This window comes from Triturus cristatus, chromosome 5_2, assembly GCF_964204655.1.
Source record: "Triturus cristatus chromosome 5_2, aTriCri1.1, whole genome shotgun sequence".
Classification (NCBI taxonomy): Eukaryota; Metazoa; Chordata; class Amphibia; order Caudata; family Salamandridae; genus Triturus; species Triturus cristatus.
Window position 1 is genome coordinate 870,153,831 of NC_140588.1, and position 18,053 is coordinate 870,171,883.

An 18,053-nucleotide genomic window follows, 5' to 3' on the forward strand; every position below is an offset into this window, starting at 1 on the left:
ATGCATAAAAGATGTCACCCACAATTTCTGCCCAAGATTCTCTCTTTCTACACACTAAATGACTATTTAAACTATTTACACCCTCTTCTCTATCCATGTGAAAGATTTTGGGAAATACCAGGCCTACAGAACATGTGCCATACCAATGGTCTGGCAAACGATAATATGCCAAGTTCCCACAGATAAAACATATTCCAGGAAATACTGGATCTCTTCCACCTTTGAATCCCGATCCACCCATGATTCGGTATGTATCATGGCACTCACTATTACCTACAAAAAGATTATCATATGCAGTTTGATTCCTTCTTATACAAAATTTTCCTTTCTGAGGCCTATCTAAAGCTATTGTTGGTGTTGACTCTCCTTTGGTCAGATGTTTCTCCATTTCTATGTCCCAAGCCATTTTCTCAACCTTTCCTTCTGATGCCTTTTTGTTCATCTTATGCCTTCTTTCCTCAACCATATTCAAACATGTCTTCTCCTCTTTCTGCAAACTGCATGTCAAATTATATTTAAACACAGCTTCTAATGTTAGTTCATTAGTTTTTAAGAAAAATTCACCTAAAACTTTAGCAGGTCTCACCTTATTTAGCTTATTATTAGCAGGCACTAATGCAAAAATGTTATCTACATCTGAAAAATAATACTCTAATTTCCCTATCTCATAAAATAAGCTAGCTATTACACTACATGTTATTCCGTAAGTAGCTGGAAGGTGATGATAAGTCACTCCCTCTGCCACAGAAGCAGGTAACTGCATGCAGATGTAGCAGTCCCTTACATCCATAGTCTTTACATATTCATACAATAATTTTGAAAATACATTATTAGAGAAATCGTTAATAGACCTATCTTTATGCAAATGAATGTTTGTTTCTACAGTCGGTACTACCTTTGAAATTTTACCTATGTTAGTTTTGTTTTGACCATGTCCTTCTATTGTATCTATTGTGACTTTAAACGATATTACAAGAGCTAGGATGCTCCATAAAAGCATTAATAATCCTGTACAACAGCAACATGTTTTACACCATCTTTTCATGAATGTACATCTACTTTTACTACCATCTGTGTTAGCCATTTTTACTAAATAGACCGTGTCTTTTGACTTAGCCTCTTCTACTTTTGTGACCAGTTTCTACCTCAAAGCTTCTAAGCTTCTACTTGGTTCCACTAGTTTTCTACTTCTTCTCTTTTATTATCGTTGTCCACATCAACAGCTTCTTTGTTTATTCAGTTTGTCATCTCATCGTCCTTTGCCTCCTTCTCCCAATCAGGAAACAGAATTTCCTGAATCTCCACTTCTTCTTCTCCAATGTCAGACAAGAGAACTCTCAGGATTTCTGATTCTTCTTCTTCTTTAACCACTTTCAGTAAAGTCTCCTCTGGATTTCCTTGACTGTCTGCCTCTTGGGATTCTTCAGGCAGGGCCACATACGTCCATTCCGGCGACTTATACTTCTGGTTAGGTTTTCTTGTTCTTCCGGACCCTTTTGTTACAACTGTTTCTTCCTCCTTTGATTTTTCCTGACTCGTGACTTCATTCACTTGTTCAGCTCTTGGTGATTTCACTCCAGACAATCGATATCTTAGTCTCTTTATTTTGTTCGGCCAAACTTCTGGTTTTACAGTTCTTCTCAATTTACTTTCTTTGACATTCTTTTCATTCTTTTCTTCTCTCCAAGCTCTCTTTCTCAGAACTCGACCTTCAGGTATTTCGTTCTCACTCTCTTCTGATTCTGTCCCAACTTGCTTTTCCTTTTCACCTGTCTCTTTATCCACCACTTGTTCTGGTTTCCCTACTTCTTTCCCTCCTCGGGTCTCCGACACGCAATCTTCCTGCTGATTACTTGTCCCTTCACCTAGCTGGATGTTGCAGTTCCCTACACCTCCTCGGGGGTCTTCCGCAATCTGTCCCTCTCTCTCTGTAACTGTCCCTTCTTCATTCAAATCTATTAATTCATGTGGAATTTCTCTCAATTTTTAATCTGGGATTTGTTCTCTTTGACTTTCTTTTACTGCTTCTTCTTTGTCTTTTCCTTCCTTCTTTTTAGGTTCTTTTCTAGGACCTTTCTTTCTCTGCTCGTCTTCAGAATCTGAGCTGTCAGAAATCTGCAATCTCCTTCTCAGAGAGACACTTCTGGGGACTAGAATCTGTTTTGGTTCTTTTTCCCCCCTTTCAGGATTTTCTCGTGTTTTTGTTTCTTCGATGTCTGATTCAGTACTTGACTCTGATTCGTCATAGTACTCTTTCTCCTTGCAATCCACTGGATTTGGTATTCTCAAGGTATGGCTGGCATGGATCCAGTTTTTCAGTCCAGCACACTTCACAGCTGTTGTTGTGGTCAGAATGACTTGTCTTGGTTTTCCCCACCTGGGAACCAAAGAGTTTCTTCTTCTGTGGACCTTTATCCTCACCCAATCTCCTGGGCTTAGATCATGGGCTTGCTTCTTTTCAAGGGTGGTGGCATCCACTCCAACCTGATGAAACACAGAATGAACTGCGTCAGCCAGGCCTTTACAGTACTCCAACACCATGTTATCAGAAATCGTCATCAGTTTGTTGACTGGTATGTAAGCATGCCTCATCGCACGTCCCATGATTATTTCATGAGGACTTAACTATGTAGTTCTATCTGGGGTTGCACGTATGGTCATCAAAACTAGAGGCAAGACATCAGGCCATTTCATTCCTGTGGCTAAACACATTTTCCCAATTCTGTTTTTGATTGTACCATTCATTTGCTCAACCACCCCAGAAGCCTCTGGTCGGTAGGCACAGTGCAGTTTCTGTTGTACATTCAATGCTTCACTGACCAATTTCACAATCTCATTATAGAAATGCCCTCCTCTGTCTGATTCAAGGGTCACTGGGAACCCGAACCTGGGAATGAATTCTCTCAAAAGCAGCTTTGCTACTGTCAATCCATCATTTCTCCTTGTTGGGTATGCTTCTACCCATCTGAAGAATAGACAGACAATGACCAGAACGTACCTTAATCTGTTACATGTTGGCATCTCAATGAAATCTATCTGCATTCTGGTAAAAGGCCCTCCTTCTCGGCCTATAGTTCCTAGGCTCACTACTGTCTTTCTCCCAGGATTGTATTGCTGACAAATTAGACATCTCTGACATAGACTCTCTGATATAATTCTGAATTTTGGGTTGTACCAGGTCTGTTTAAACGACCTGATCATAGCATCTCTCCCTATGTGTCCCTGGCCATGATACATTCATGCCATGGTAGACAGCATGCTATCAGGCATGACTGGTCTTCCATCTCGATAGACCCACACATGATCCTTTTCCCTTGGTGCACATCCTGCTTTTACCCACTGCCTTGTTTCCTCATCTCCTGCTTCCTCCTGCAATTGTCTCACTTCTTCCCATGTCCCTACAATGTTAGTGAACATTAAGGAATAGGAAGTCATTTCTTTCTCCGTTGCCCGATTGACTGAATACTGATTTCTGGCACAGTACTGTGCCATATCATTGGCATATCTGTTGCCGACAGTCACGTAATCCTCCCCTTGGTTATGGGCAGCACATTTCACCACAGCCAATTGTTTAGGCAGCTGTTTCGCCTCAATCAACTTTCCAACCACTTCAGCATTCTTTATAGGAGTTCCACTTGAAGTTAGGAACCCTCTTTGTAGCCACAACTGGCCAAAATCGTGGACAACTCCGAAGCCATACTGGCTGTCAGTGATCACAGTCATTCTCACACCTTTCCCAATTTTGCATGCTCGAGTCAGAGCCACTAATTCTGCTACATGAGCAGATTTCACTCCTTTTAGATAGGATGCTTCCATCACTGCTGAAACCGTGCACACTGCATATGCTGCACTCAACACCCCTTTTTCTGTTCTCAAACATGACCCATCAACAAACATTACATAATTATTTTCTGCCAAAGGTACATCTTTTATGTCTGGTCGTGGTTTCGTACAATACTCAAGCACATCCAAAAAATCATGATCTGCTTCATCTCTCACTTCCACATTCTCACCATCTGGTAACAACGCTGTTGGATTCACATTCACACATCTTGCAAGGCTCACATTCGTTGCACCTAATATGACTTTCTCAAACTTAGTCAGCCGACTATGTGTCATATACTGAGTACGACTCCTTGTTAAAAGAATTGCCACATCATGAGGTACAAACACTTTCAAAGGATATCCCATCACGATTCCTTCACTCTGCTCCAAACTTCGACATGTTGCAGCTACTGCTTTCAGACAACCAGGTAAGCCTACGGCTACTGGATCAAGCATCGATAAATAATATGCAATGGGTCTCCTCAATCTTCCATGCTTCTGGATTAACACAGAAAGTGCACATCCATTTCTTTCACTGCAATATAACTCAAATTCTTTTTCATAATCAGGCATACCCAACGCTGGGGCTTCACACAATCCATCTTTCAATCGTTTGAATGCTGCCAATTCTTCCTTATTCAATTCAAGGGGATCTTTTACATCACTCCTTGTTAGCCGTACCAGAGGTTTTGCAATAAGCGAAAAGTTGCTGATCCACTGGCGGCAGTACCCTACCATTCACAGAAACATTCTCACTTCTCTTTGAGTCATGGGGGCTCTCATTCCTTTTATGATTCTGATTCTGTCTATTGTTATTTTTCTCAACCCTTTTTCAATGTTATGTCCCAAATACTGTACTTCCTTCTTACAATACTGCAGTTTGGCTGGGGACACTTTTAATCCTCCATCTGCCAGGGGATTTAGTAAGGCTATAGTGTCTACTTCACAAGCTTCACGAGTTTTCGACGCCACAAGGAGGTCGTCGATATACTGTACTAATACTGAACTCTCGGGCATTTGCAAACTTTCCAATGACTTTTTCAACAATTGATTAAATATTGAGGGGCTTTCTGTATACCCCTGTGGGATTCGTCACCATGCCAAAATACGGTCTCCAAACCGAAATGCAAAAATTTGCTGACTGTCGTGATGCAATGGGATGGAAAAGAACGCATGGCACAAATCAATTACTGTATACTATTCTGCATCATGGGGAATCTGATACAAAATCACTGATGGATTTGGTACAATGGGACAGCATGGTACAACGATTTTGTTTACCTTTCTCAGGTCTTGCACTATTCTGAATTTCCCATTTGGCTTTTTCAGGCCCATTATGGGTGAGTTACATGGACTGCTCATTCTCTCAGAATTCCTTGCTTGATCATTTTCTCAATTATTGGAGTTACTCCTTCAATTATTTCAGGTGTCAATCTATACTGAGGAATGTTTGGATAACTTACTCCATCTTTGACAGTAATTTTTACTGGGTCTACGTTTCTCATTAGCCCTACATCTTCTCCGGTGACATCCCAAACCTCTGCTTTTACAGACAGTTTCAATTCTTTAGGCAGTTCATCTGGATTAAATACTGCATATGTTCCAATATTCTCACATTCTCTGTTAGCTATGGTCATTTTATACAATACATCCTCATCTGGTGTTTCAAAAGCTATTCCATCTGGAGTACAAAATATAGTGCAATTCATCTTGCACAACAGGTCCCTACCTAGCAAGTTCACAGGACTGGTGTCACACACCACAAATCGGTGCATTTCAGAAAATGTCCCTATACTAACCTTTACGGGTTCTGTAAGGTATGTTTTTAACTGTTGGTTAGATACACCAACTACTTGGATTGTTTCATCCGAAAGAGGAAGATTCTTAACATCAGCTGATCTAACAGTAGATCGAGTAGCACCAGTGTCCACAAGGAAAATGATGTTATCATCATTAATCTTCCCATCTACAATTGGTCCTGTCTGGTCTACTTCTAGAGTTGCGCCAAGTACGCACTCTTCTTCCTCCCTTCGGCACCGTCAATAATCCATTTCTGAATCACTCTCATCATGTTGCAGCCAATACTGCGAAACAGTGCGAGCGCGTGATGGTTTATTTACCTGTTCTTCATTGTAGAATCCCGATTCCTTATGATACTTCTGTGAGTTTCTGTTCTGTGGAAAAGGTGGTTTTGGCACCTGATTCTGTGAAATACCACCTGCTGCTGTTGCTGCAGTTGACCACCCACCTCTTTCTGCACCTGTGGATTCAATGATCGATTTTCATTAGTAGTATTTGGAGGGTTCTTACACTCGGATTTCCAATGCCCTAACTCACCGCAATTGTGACATGGGAATTTCTTTTTAGCTTCTTCTATATTACCTTTCCCTTTCCCTGTACCAAATCTTGGTCTCACTCCTGGATTGTTCGCTTGTTCTACCAACTGAGCTTCCTGTTATTTGGCTACCTTTACCTGTGCCCACATTGCCTTTTCTTTCAGTTTTCGCTGTTTTGCCTCAATCTCATCGCTGAAATATTTTGCATGTCTCAAAACTTCATCTATTTTCTCATTTTGCCAATCAACTGTATGCTGCTTTATCATATCACCAATTTCTGGGCGTAAACCATATACAAACCTGTATACGAAATGACTCAAATCTTTATCACTCAGGTTCTCATCTCCACTGAACTGTTTAAAAGCCTGAATTAATCTCTCATAATTTTGCATGTACTGACTCCTTGCTTTCCTGTTGGGTTCTGTCAATTTTTACCCAATCAGTCTCTTTAGGGGGTACCCTATTTTTCAGAAATGCCATAACCTGCTCATATTTCTTCATCACTTCTGGGTCGGGAGCTCCCGTCTTAGGGTCCCTAGGATACTCCTGAGTGGGCCAATTTATCATCAGCTTGCACTCAGTCCACAAATCTGCTGGTACTATTATATCGAATAGACTATTCAAATCTATCCATAATACCTTTGCCAATTTTACAAATCTGTCTACCTGCCGGTACCACTCGACAGGCTTTTCGCATAGTCGAGGGAAATCATTTGTAAAAGACAAAATGTCCTGTCTTGTCCATGGAACATGAACATACCCTCCTCCTGGAATCTCCCTCATGGGGTATTCTGCCGTTACCTTTTCTTTCTCTCTGACGGGAAATGCTGAAACTGTCTTTTCTGTGATATTATCGCATCTTCTACACCACTTACTTCTCCATCTGTCCACATCTCCCCATTTTCTCAACAAACCGATTATGTCCTTAATTTGACCTATCCTTCCGGTAGAATTCACGTTCTCTATATCCTTCTCAGTGAAATCAACTCGATAAGATTTTTGTAGTGCTTTTATACTTTGTCAAAATCTATTCCCATTTCGCTTGCAATTTCCTCTAGTCTTTCATGCAAGTTTTTTGCTCTCCAGGTTGCACTCTTGCAGAGAAACAATAATTCCTCATCCTGATAGTTTTTCAATTTTTCAGTAGGGATAGTATTAATTCTTCTAATACCATTCGTAATTTGGCCACATCTATTGACTGGGATTCTTGATCCTTTTTCTGTAACTCTCTGAGCCATTCGCTTAATTCTTCTACGGAAGGTCCTGCTGGGTTGTCTACATTATTTTGTTCTGGGGCCTTTTGTGGTTCTAATAATGTTTCCATTGTCATTCTGCTCTTTTCAGCATAAATTTGATTTACAAATGGAATTTTTGAAACGTTGGGTTCAAACATATTTATTGTTGGTCCCCACGGATTGTCAATTTGACTCCGTTCAGCATTTTCAATTAGATTTTGGTTTCTGTACGACACTGTCAAACAATGTTCGGTATCTTTTTGTTTTTCAAAAATGGGCATTACTGGACCTATCGTTACTGGAACTGTTACAGCTTCTAGATTTTTGGTCAATTCTCTTATTTTCTCGGTTAATTCTAGGGTAGTTTTGGCCAGTTCTACTGAATTCTCACAATTTACCCTACTTTCTGTCTGTTTTTCTATCTCTCTTGTGGAGTTACTTTTCCCTAACTCTGGTGACATAGTCTCTGTTTTAATTATTCGTAATGTTTCTCTTATTGGGGCACTTGGTGACAATGCTTCTGGTTCTGGTCGATACGGTGGTGGGTTTTTGTAAAACACCTCATCAAGAACATCATCTTCTGATTCATTCACTTCATACCCACTCAAATACACATTACGCCTTTTCTCGGTGCATTTTCTCCCTTCATTCTCTCCAACCATTCTCGCAGGATACATACCCTCAGTCATACTTGCATTCTGCCACCTTTTCATCCGATCATCATGTGTCTCATGTCCGTATGATCTACCGAACATGTATCGATAACCCCTACCACTTCTCTGTTTTTCTCGTTCATGCATTTCGTCTTCCTATTCCGTCAATGCCTCAAACTGCGTCGGTCTAGGTCTTGGTTCTAAGTCCATCATTTTGTCTTGGAGATTTCTCAAAACATCCAAATTAAAGGAACCATGTTCTGGAAACGCCAGGACTCCATCGTCCTTGGTGTATTTTACCCAATTATCCAACCAAATACAAGTATGATACCCATATTTCGCAATCATTGTAGATGCGGGTGTTTTCGGTGGAGGAAGTAACTGTCCTTCCCTAGTCTCAACTAATTTATCTTTCTTGAACCACCTTTTAATTTTCCCAAACCACGATTTCTTCTTTTCTGGTGGTTGGTAATACATTTTCTCGATTTCTGTGTACCGTTTAGTCTTCTTACAACGGTACCACTATTCTGTCCACTCACAGCGCGACTCTTACTAACACACCAATCAGGAGCGTCTTCGTCACTATCACAATCCTCCAATCTCAGCACGACTCACACTAACACTCCAATCAGGGAGCGTTTACGTCACCCTGTATTCCTCCACTCCTAGCACGGCTTTACACTAACGGACCAATCCGGAGCGTTTTATGCCTCCGATCTACTGTCCAATCCCAGCGCGGTCTTTCTGACATCAGCAGCCGCTGCGGCAGCTCTGCTCTCGTCTACCCCTCCTTTACAAGACCGCTCCGTGAACTCTTACTGTAACTTTTACGATTCTGTTAGTAACAACACTAAAACATCTCCATTGTCTGATTCGCTAGCCAAAGAACAGCATAAGACCTTTCTCACGAGAATTCCGTCTTTCTCGAGAACAGCGCTTACCTCTGTCCTACTACGGAATTAGTACTTTCGTTGATAAAGTAGCACATCCCTCTACTTCACCCTTCTAGCAAGCATTAGCTAATTGTTTCTCTGGTATTTTAGAAACCTAGAGTTTCGCAATCATCCCGAATGCCTTTACATTCACACTCGTTCATACAAGAAAATGTAGTACATACGCACAGAATCCTGTCTTTCCCGAGAACAGCGAACAGTCTGTTCTACTACAGAATTATGACACTCGTTAACAAGGCAGCGCTTTCCTCTACTTTGTCCATCTAACAAGCTCAGAGAACACCTGCTACCTTTTCAGTGATAAGCGTTATCGGTATGCCAATTGGTTTCCTGGTACTTAAAACCAAAATTTCACAGGTAACCTTCGCTCTCATTCACACTTCTCTCACACCGAGAATATTTCTAATGGCAACACACGACGATGCTGCCGAATCGAACCCAGACAATGCGTCGTGCAACTTCACTTGTCACACGTCTCCCCTGTGTACCTACAGGGCTACAACAATTCCGTCTTTCCCGAGAGCAGCACCTACCTCTGCTCTACTACGGAACTGTTACAAACTTCCGACTTCCTACATCCCAGAAGCCGTGCAAACAACATATAACTTGACGCGACTCAACATAGAGTGTTAGTACATAAACCAATACCAATCAATAATCAATAAGCTATTTACAAGCAATCGTCACTAAACCCAAAACAATAGCTAACCATCATTCTGCTACCAGAAAAACTGCTCCAGCGCTGAATATCAAAATCCCCTCACTACGTCACAGACCACAGATCTTCTTCAACAACCACATTCATTCACTCATTCACTGGTGGGGCCCATAACACCAATCATTCATTCTACTTTTAGATCAATTGTAGTGATTACACTTAACGCAGAAGTTGTAGAAGTATCTTTATTTGAATTCTCAACCGGACATATGCATCCTGTCCGTAGTACAATTCCTGTTACAATGACTTAACGTACACTACACTTTGAACACTAACATCAGTTTCCTAACAGCTGCCTGCTCGTGACAACATCCACGAGCTTGACACGAGCTTGCTCTATTTAACCGTAAACATGCTCTTGTTCTGCTCTGTCCCCGCGATGACCAACTAAAGCACCACGCGACAAAACAGAACGAAACATGCAACACTACACATCTCCTCTTTTATATACAACAAAACAAATTAATCACATACATAGTCTTTCAGAGAGACAGGACGTTTGATAATTCTTTTTGCTTTAATGTAGATGTCCCCATTTTCCGACGAAACAAGCTGACCACTTATTTCCTTATCAGTGTGAGATTGACACGCATCTTCGTCAAAGTCAACCTTCACGCTGGATTTAGCAGACATTGAACTGTTAACCTTGGGTGCATTACATATAGCAACTCTCTTCAAATTCCAACACCTACCATCCTCTAAAATCACAGCATTTTTTTTTAAGCAAGTACTCGCTGGGGCAGAAAGAACTTGCTGACAGCTTTCTTTGTAAAACCAGGTTTCCTGATCCTGACCCATTGACCCACCGAGATTTTGACATCCTTGGTACTGTGTCTAGTGTCATAGAACTTTTTATACATATCATGTTTGATCGCTAAATTTTTCTGAACCTCCCCCGAGGACCAAAACACTTCGCCAGAATCTTTAAACCAACCAGGGTACCACTTACCCCTTGGTTTCCTGCCCCTCATGAGCTCAAAAGGGGAACATTTTGTCGAATCAGAAATGGCAACTCTGTATGCCCATAGTGTTTTGAAGACTTGAATTTCCCATGGAACACTGTTTTGAGATGCTAATTGGATTGCACCTTTTAAAACTCTGTAATACCTTTCAACCAGACCATTACCACTTGGATTATATAAAGAATTGGTTTTGTGTGCAATACCACACTTAGCTAAATATTGAGTCATGGTTCTTGAAGTAAACTGTACTCCATTGTCGCTGATAATGCTTGCCGGAGTACCCTCTGAAGTGAAAACTTTATCAAAGAATTTGATTACAGTCTCTGTATCTATTTTCTTTATAATCTTGAGCACCGGCCATTTTGAAAATACATCCATCATGGAGATGATATATTTTTCAGGACTGCCAATAGGGCCCATAATATCTACTGCAACACTCTCCCAAGGTGCATTAGGACATAAAAAATCACTCATAGGGGGTCTGAGGGTTTTAAGAGTCTTGCCAGCAGTGGAACAAAGATTGCAATCCCTTACTAACCTCTCAACAGAGATATCTAACCCAGGCCACCAGAATCTGTTTTTCACTATGCCCTTTGTTTTTGAAATGCCCAAATGTCCCTCATGACACAACCTGAGAATCTTGTCTCTCAATGCTAAAGGAGGAACAACCTTATCACCTCTCATTAGGATTCCCTCTAAACTAGACAACTCATTTCTGACTTCCCAAAAAGGTTTAATGTCACAAACATCTAACTTACGAGGCCATCCACTGGTGACACATTCCAAAACTTTCTTTAAGCACTCATCAGAAGATAGAGCTTGATCCCATTCATCTTTCCCAAAAGAATCTGAACCGTGATCCCACAAAAATGCAACTTGCACACTGTCCATAAGATCATCCTGGTTCTCAATCATTTGGACAGGCAATCGTGACAGGAAATCTGCGACTGCATTTTTTCTTCCCGGAAGATATTCAATATTATATACAAAGTCTAAAAGTCTCATAGAAATCCTAGCTAACCTGGAAGACACATTTATCATGCCAACATTTTTTAAAACCTTGACCAAAGGTTTGTGATCGCACTTGATCAGCTGCGGTCGGTAGTAGGAGTTCCTGCAGGGCGGTGACGTGGGGAGGGGGAGGGGCAGGGTGGGGGGTAGTAAACTATGGATTATGGAGGTTTACAGGTAAGTAAACATATAAATTAATAAAACGAATTTCGTTGCGTGCACTGCATCCCCAAATGCGATGCAGTGCACGCAACAAAATTCGTTTTATTAATGTATATGTTTACTTACCTGTAAACCTCCGTATTCCATAGTTTACTACCCCCCACCCTGCCCCTCCCCCTCCCCACGTCACCGCCCTGCAGGAACTCCTACTACCGACCGCGGCTGCACTTGATAGTAACCTCATTTCCCCAAACGAACGTTCGGAAATGTTCAAGTGCCCAAGCACAGGCAAGTGCTTCTCGTTCGATCACTGCATACCTGGTTTCAGCTGGAGACAACGATCTAGAAGCATATGCTACAATGGATTCTACCCCATTATGGTCCACCTGTGAGAAAACAGCACGTATACCTGTACCACTCACATCTGTAGTGATTATGTTTTTTCCCTGAGGATCAAATCCTTGAAGTGCAGGAGCTGAAATTATCGCGTTTTTTAAATCAGTGAATTCATCTTGACACTGACTACACCATGTGAAACCCTTCTTTGTTTTTAGGAGTTCTCTAATATGGAATGTTCTTTTTGAAAAATTTTGCACAAATTTAGAAAAAAACTCCACCAATCCCAAAAAATGATTTGACTTCATCTTTGTTCTTTGGACTGGGCGCATCAGTTATTTCAGAGACTAGTTTGGTCTTGGGGAGGATCCCAGAGGCGCTAATTTCATGTCCTAAATAAGTTACAATATTTGCAGCAAACTTACACTTGGACGGTTCAATGGTTAGACCATACATTTGTAGTAAAGACAGTACATGAAATAACTTTTCTTTGTGCTCTTGATTATCCCTAGCCATGATCAAAATGTCATCTTGGAATATAAGCACATACTTTAGATGACCAAATATCTTGAACATTAAGCGTTGGAATACAGCAGCCGCAGAGGCTAATCCGAAAGGCATCCTAGTGTACTGAAAACATCCTATGTGAGAAATAAAAGCTGTTAAATGTTTACATGAATCAGCCAACGGAATCTGATGGTAAGCTTGAGATAAATCAATTGTAGAAAAAACTTTCATTCCTTTACACTTTGTAATCATTTAATTAATCTTTGGTAAAGGAAATTGATCAATCAAAATATTATCATTTAAATGTCTCAAATCAATGCATAACCTGAGCTTTCCATTGGATTTCCTGGCTGCGACCAATGGAGAAACCCACTGAGAGGCTTCAACCGGTTCAATTACACCTTTTCCTACCAAGCTTCCAAGTTCCTTCTCCACTTCTTCCCTAACTGAGAAAGGTATATTGCGTACCTTGTGAACCTTTGGAGACACATCAGGTTTGAGACGAATGAGGTGTTCGAAACCTTCCAATTTCCCAAGTTTACCCGAACACACATCAGGAAACTTTTTATATAACATTTTTTTAAGAGATTCTTCTTCATTCACAACCAGGACCTGTTCAATTCAATTGGGGTCTAAAATGATATCAAGTTTCCTTTGGTCCTTCCATCCCAACACAGAAGGACCCTTTTTTGATACATAGAGTATACACAGGGCACTTCTGTTCTTAAATCTGAAAATCAAATCTCTACAACCCAACAGTTCAATTAGTTCACCGTTGTAACTTAAAGGTGTAATATCAGCTTGATATAAATTAGAGCCCAACTTCATAACAAATTTTTCTGCCCACAATGATTCATTCACAATGGTAAAGGGAGAACATGAATCTGCTGTGATGTATATATTTACACCACCTTACGAGATATGACACATAGGTTTGCTAGAATCAGTGTCATGGATGATGTTAAGTACCACATTACTCATGGGGCTCAGAGAATCATCCTCACTATCATCATTATTGGAAGAAGGGTAACTTTCTTCAATACATTTAACATGTTCCCTTTTAAAATTTCTAGCATGACAAACTTTGCTGAAATGACCTACTTTTTTACAAATAGAGCATCTTTGCTTAATAGCAGGACAACTTTTGTCGTTAGCCAGCGATAACATTTGAAATTTTTGTCCTTTCTAGACATTAACATTTTGTTTTTTACCGAGCCTTTGGATGACTTCTCTTTACTTTGGTTATAAACAATTTTTGCTACAGTATCTTGCTGAGGGCTATCATTATCCTCTTTTTTAAGTGCTTTAGCACATCTTCCTGACAATTCTGCTTTCCTATCAATGGCTAGAACATCCTTAAGCGCATTATCACCATTTATCCACAACCTATCTTGAATAGAGGAATCATCGGCATGCATCACTACCTGATCTCTAATTAACTCCTCTTCAATAGCCCCAAATCTACAATCAATGGCTAACTTTTGGAGAGCGGTTACAAAATCATCAAAAGTTTCATCCTTAAGTTGTTTTCTCTTAAAAAATTTAAAACGCGTGACACCAATGCAAACTTTTGGGGAGAAATAATTGTCAAGTTGTCTGATAACTTGGTTAAACACATTATCATCCCCCGCAACAGTTTCCTTATTTAACTTATTGTATATCCTTAAACCTTCTGGGCCTAGACTGTGCATTAATAAACCCTTTTTCCTGTCTGCAGACAATTTGTTAGCATGGTCAATGGTGAATAAGTAATTGATGAAGTATTCCTTCCATTGCAACCATGGAACAGGAGGATCACCAGGAACACATAAGAACTCTTTTGGTGGGTTAACTGTTATGTTGGTGACTGGAGTAGCCATGACAGCACAGGCTTAAAAAGTTTACCCTTTGAACCTGTTGAAAAAATGTTACACAGACAACAACCACTTATAATTACTATATGAATCTTAGGACATGTACTAACTATTAAGTTAAAGTCTAGTTAGTAATTATTGCTCATTAAGACCTTGTGGAACTGTTCGTAGCGTTACCAGGCTACAACATGAAGGTGTACAGTGCGCTCTTGTAGGCTGAGTAGTTAATAATGTTGTGATAGTGAATGAAATGACCTTTGAACAGATGATCGCTGAGATTGGCGCTAATATCTACGTAAATTGTCATGAAAAGCTGTTGAATATACTACTAGACTGCTCCGGATTAGATTGCTTCCAACTTTAGTCATTCAGAGAAATGTAATCCTACCCTTTTAAGTCCCACCAATGCGCTTTGAGTTCAAGTACTCTGAAATACGCGCACACTTGCAAAAACGCTGCTTGTAGGGCACGACACACAAATCCAAACGGCGGTACAGTCAGCTGCGCTCTCAGTAATGCGCGCGTTTGACAACGCAATCAACAGTGCTTACGATGTGTTGAAAGGAATTCTGCTAGCACTACAGTTCAAACCCTTCGTATCATGCAATGTCTCTTACCGCTACCTCCGTGTGACGATTGAATAGTGATTTCTATCACGTCAGAGGAACGGAAAATCCATCCGCCGGCCAGGACCGTTTCAATCTCACTCCTGTGAATGACACGATGTAAATCCAACTGGCTGCCGACAAACAGGAAGTGAATCAATGCGTGGGGTTTGGCCCGTTAACTCGTACCAACCCAGAATGAATTTTCCTTGAAGAAAAAATAAAAAACAGAAGGCGGGTCTTTATTTCATAGCCAATTAGGTTGGGATGCACAGACGGCACCTCCGAAGGGAACAGGATGCGAACACTTCCTACGGGATGGAATATGAAAGTGACGAAAATGAAGAAAACAACAAAATCCGCGTGGTTCGGCTCCGGTTGAGGGCCAAGTCGCCAAAATGTAAGTGTGGTGATTACACTTAACGCAGAAGTTGTAGAAGTATCTTTATTTGAATACTCAACCGGACATATGCATCCTGTCCGTAGTACAATTCCCGTTACAATGACTTAACGTACACTACACTTTGAACACTAACATCAGTTTCCTAACAGCTGCCTGCTCGTGACAACATCCACGAGCTTGACACGAGCTTGCTCTACTTAACCGTAAACATGCTCTCGTTCTGCTCTGTCCCCGCGATGACCAACTAAAGCACCACGCGACAAAACAGAACGAAACATGCAACACTACATCAATGGTCCTCAAGAGAGAGAGGGGACATTCTTTTCTCTTCTTCCATGCGCTGGAAAACATTGGGAGGAAGATTGCACCAATCTCCTGATGAGTAACAACAAGTTCACTTATTCATCCCTACCTCACCAGGGTCTCAATACCTTTCTAACCTAGCAATTCCTTCCATGCTATAGGCCCTGGATCAGCTTAGTTGCTGGGAAGAGCAACACCTAATTCTTCTAAACAATATACATCAATATACTTCGATAATAACCTGACACAGTTTTAAATGAATTAAAATGTTTATCTAAATAAAGCATAAGAAAATCATAAAGCATTCAATATTTTGTTTCGCATATTTACCTAATCTGGCTAAATGGCGTCCTCTATGTCAAATTCAGATCTTTCGTCTCTATACCCATAAATCGATCAATCAGTTCGTAAATTAATTGGGCATCTGATCAGTCTGTCAGAGTCTCTGGCAAGCAGCTGTCCAGCAGTGTCACCGTCCTCTCCGTCAGCATAACGTCAGGAAATCTGGTAAAGCACGACAAGAGGAACTCTCTCGACCCTCTCTAGTCTACTTCTTTTATAGTAAAATCAACAATAAAATGTTACAATACATGTTTTAGAACAAATCCGATTGGTGGAACCAGGATCATTCTTCCTGATTCTCATACGTTCAATGTTTCATTAGATGTAGTTCTTAATTTATTAATAAATTGCAACAGTTTCTAATCCATTCAGGGCATGTTGATTCCCATGCGGGTTTGTGTCCATGGTGTCATCAATTATAACAGTTCTTAGTTTAAGGAAGTTCATTGTCTGAGGATTGGCACTCCTCCCGGTGCGACCTTCGCGAGTACAGTCTGCCTGGGGTCAGGACGAGGTTATTGTTGCTCATCTTTTAGCGCAGGCGCACTTCACTCAGTGACTTCTGTATCTCGTCTGTCCGTCAAAATAGGGATGGCAGCCATTTTGTGGCCACTCCAGAAAGGTCAACTTAAGCAAAGAGACACAAAACGTAATGAATTCATGGAAATGACTATTAAAATGTTATTCCCTTACTAAACCCTCTATGTGTGTGTATTTATCTAGCAAAAGCAAGACGCATTGCGGTTTATACTCACAATTTAAAGCACGATTCACAAATCACATCACAAAAGCAACATATAACATGCAAATTCTAAATATCTGACATTAGTATGCGTACGAAAATTAGTTTACATATCAAACAGGCCATGCAAATGCGATTCCCACGTGTATTTTCTAATTAGTAATGTTGATTAATTCAAATACAGCAAACCATTAATACTATTAATATTAATCAGTTATTTGTTTTAATTAAAAAAATGATAAAATGGAGGAGATATACGATTCTTAGGGAAAACCTCGCTCCAGCACTATTACTTTGCCGACATGCTCCAATATGTGGGTCGCTCTTGGCTTAGTTTTCCCAGTTCCCGTATCCGTTGGATTTTGCCCTGGCCTACTAGGGATGCTTCTTACTTGTAATTCTAATTGTAGGGTGGATTTTATGTCTGTTCCTATTAAATTTAGGACCTTTGGCAAGGTACGTAATTTCTCTGCAATCTGGTAGCAGGCACACAAAAACACAAAGTTTGTGTGCCTCTAGTGAAACCAGTATTTTTTAATCTATCTTATAGGAAGCTGACTTTTTCCTCCATTTTAAGTAATGAGGTCGCTAAAGCTTTAATTAAATGAAGCCGCAGTTCCAATTTATCTGACTGCCATGTCAACGCATTCATTGTGGTGGCTAGGGTGGTATTAATTGAAGCCAATATGTTATCTTGCTCACTCTGGTTTTTAGTGGCAGATGATAAGAAATTTTCCAAGATATTTGCACTCTCTATGAAGGTTTGGTCTAGATGAGGTTGTGACTTTTGCTGCTGAGTTGCTTTCTCCAGCTCACTGTTATTTATAGATCTTTTACTTACTGCAAGGCGGGCCCCATGTGGGCCCTGACATTATCCTAGACCCCTTTGGTCCCATTTAATGCCTGCTGGGTCGACATGTTTGGCTGTCCTTAGATTGCCACCTGTTGTGCCGTGTTGTCCGGTGCCTCCTTTTTTCCCTCTGAGGCTGTGGATCTGAGCGACCATGATACTGCCATTCATTTTAGATAGAATTTGGTTTTGCAGCAAGCTATCCATAGAGGATTTAAGGCTGTTTGTAGTACAAATAACATTCTCGACTCTCTGTT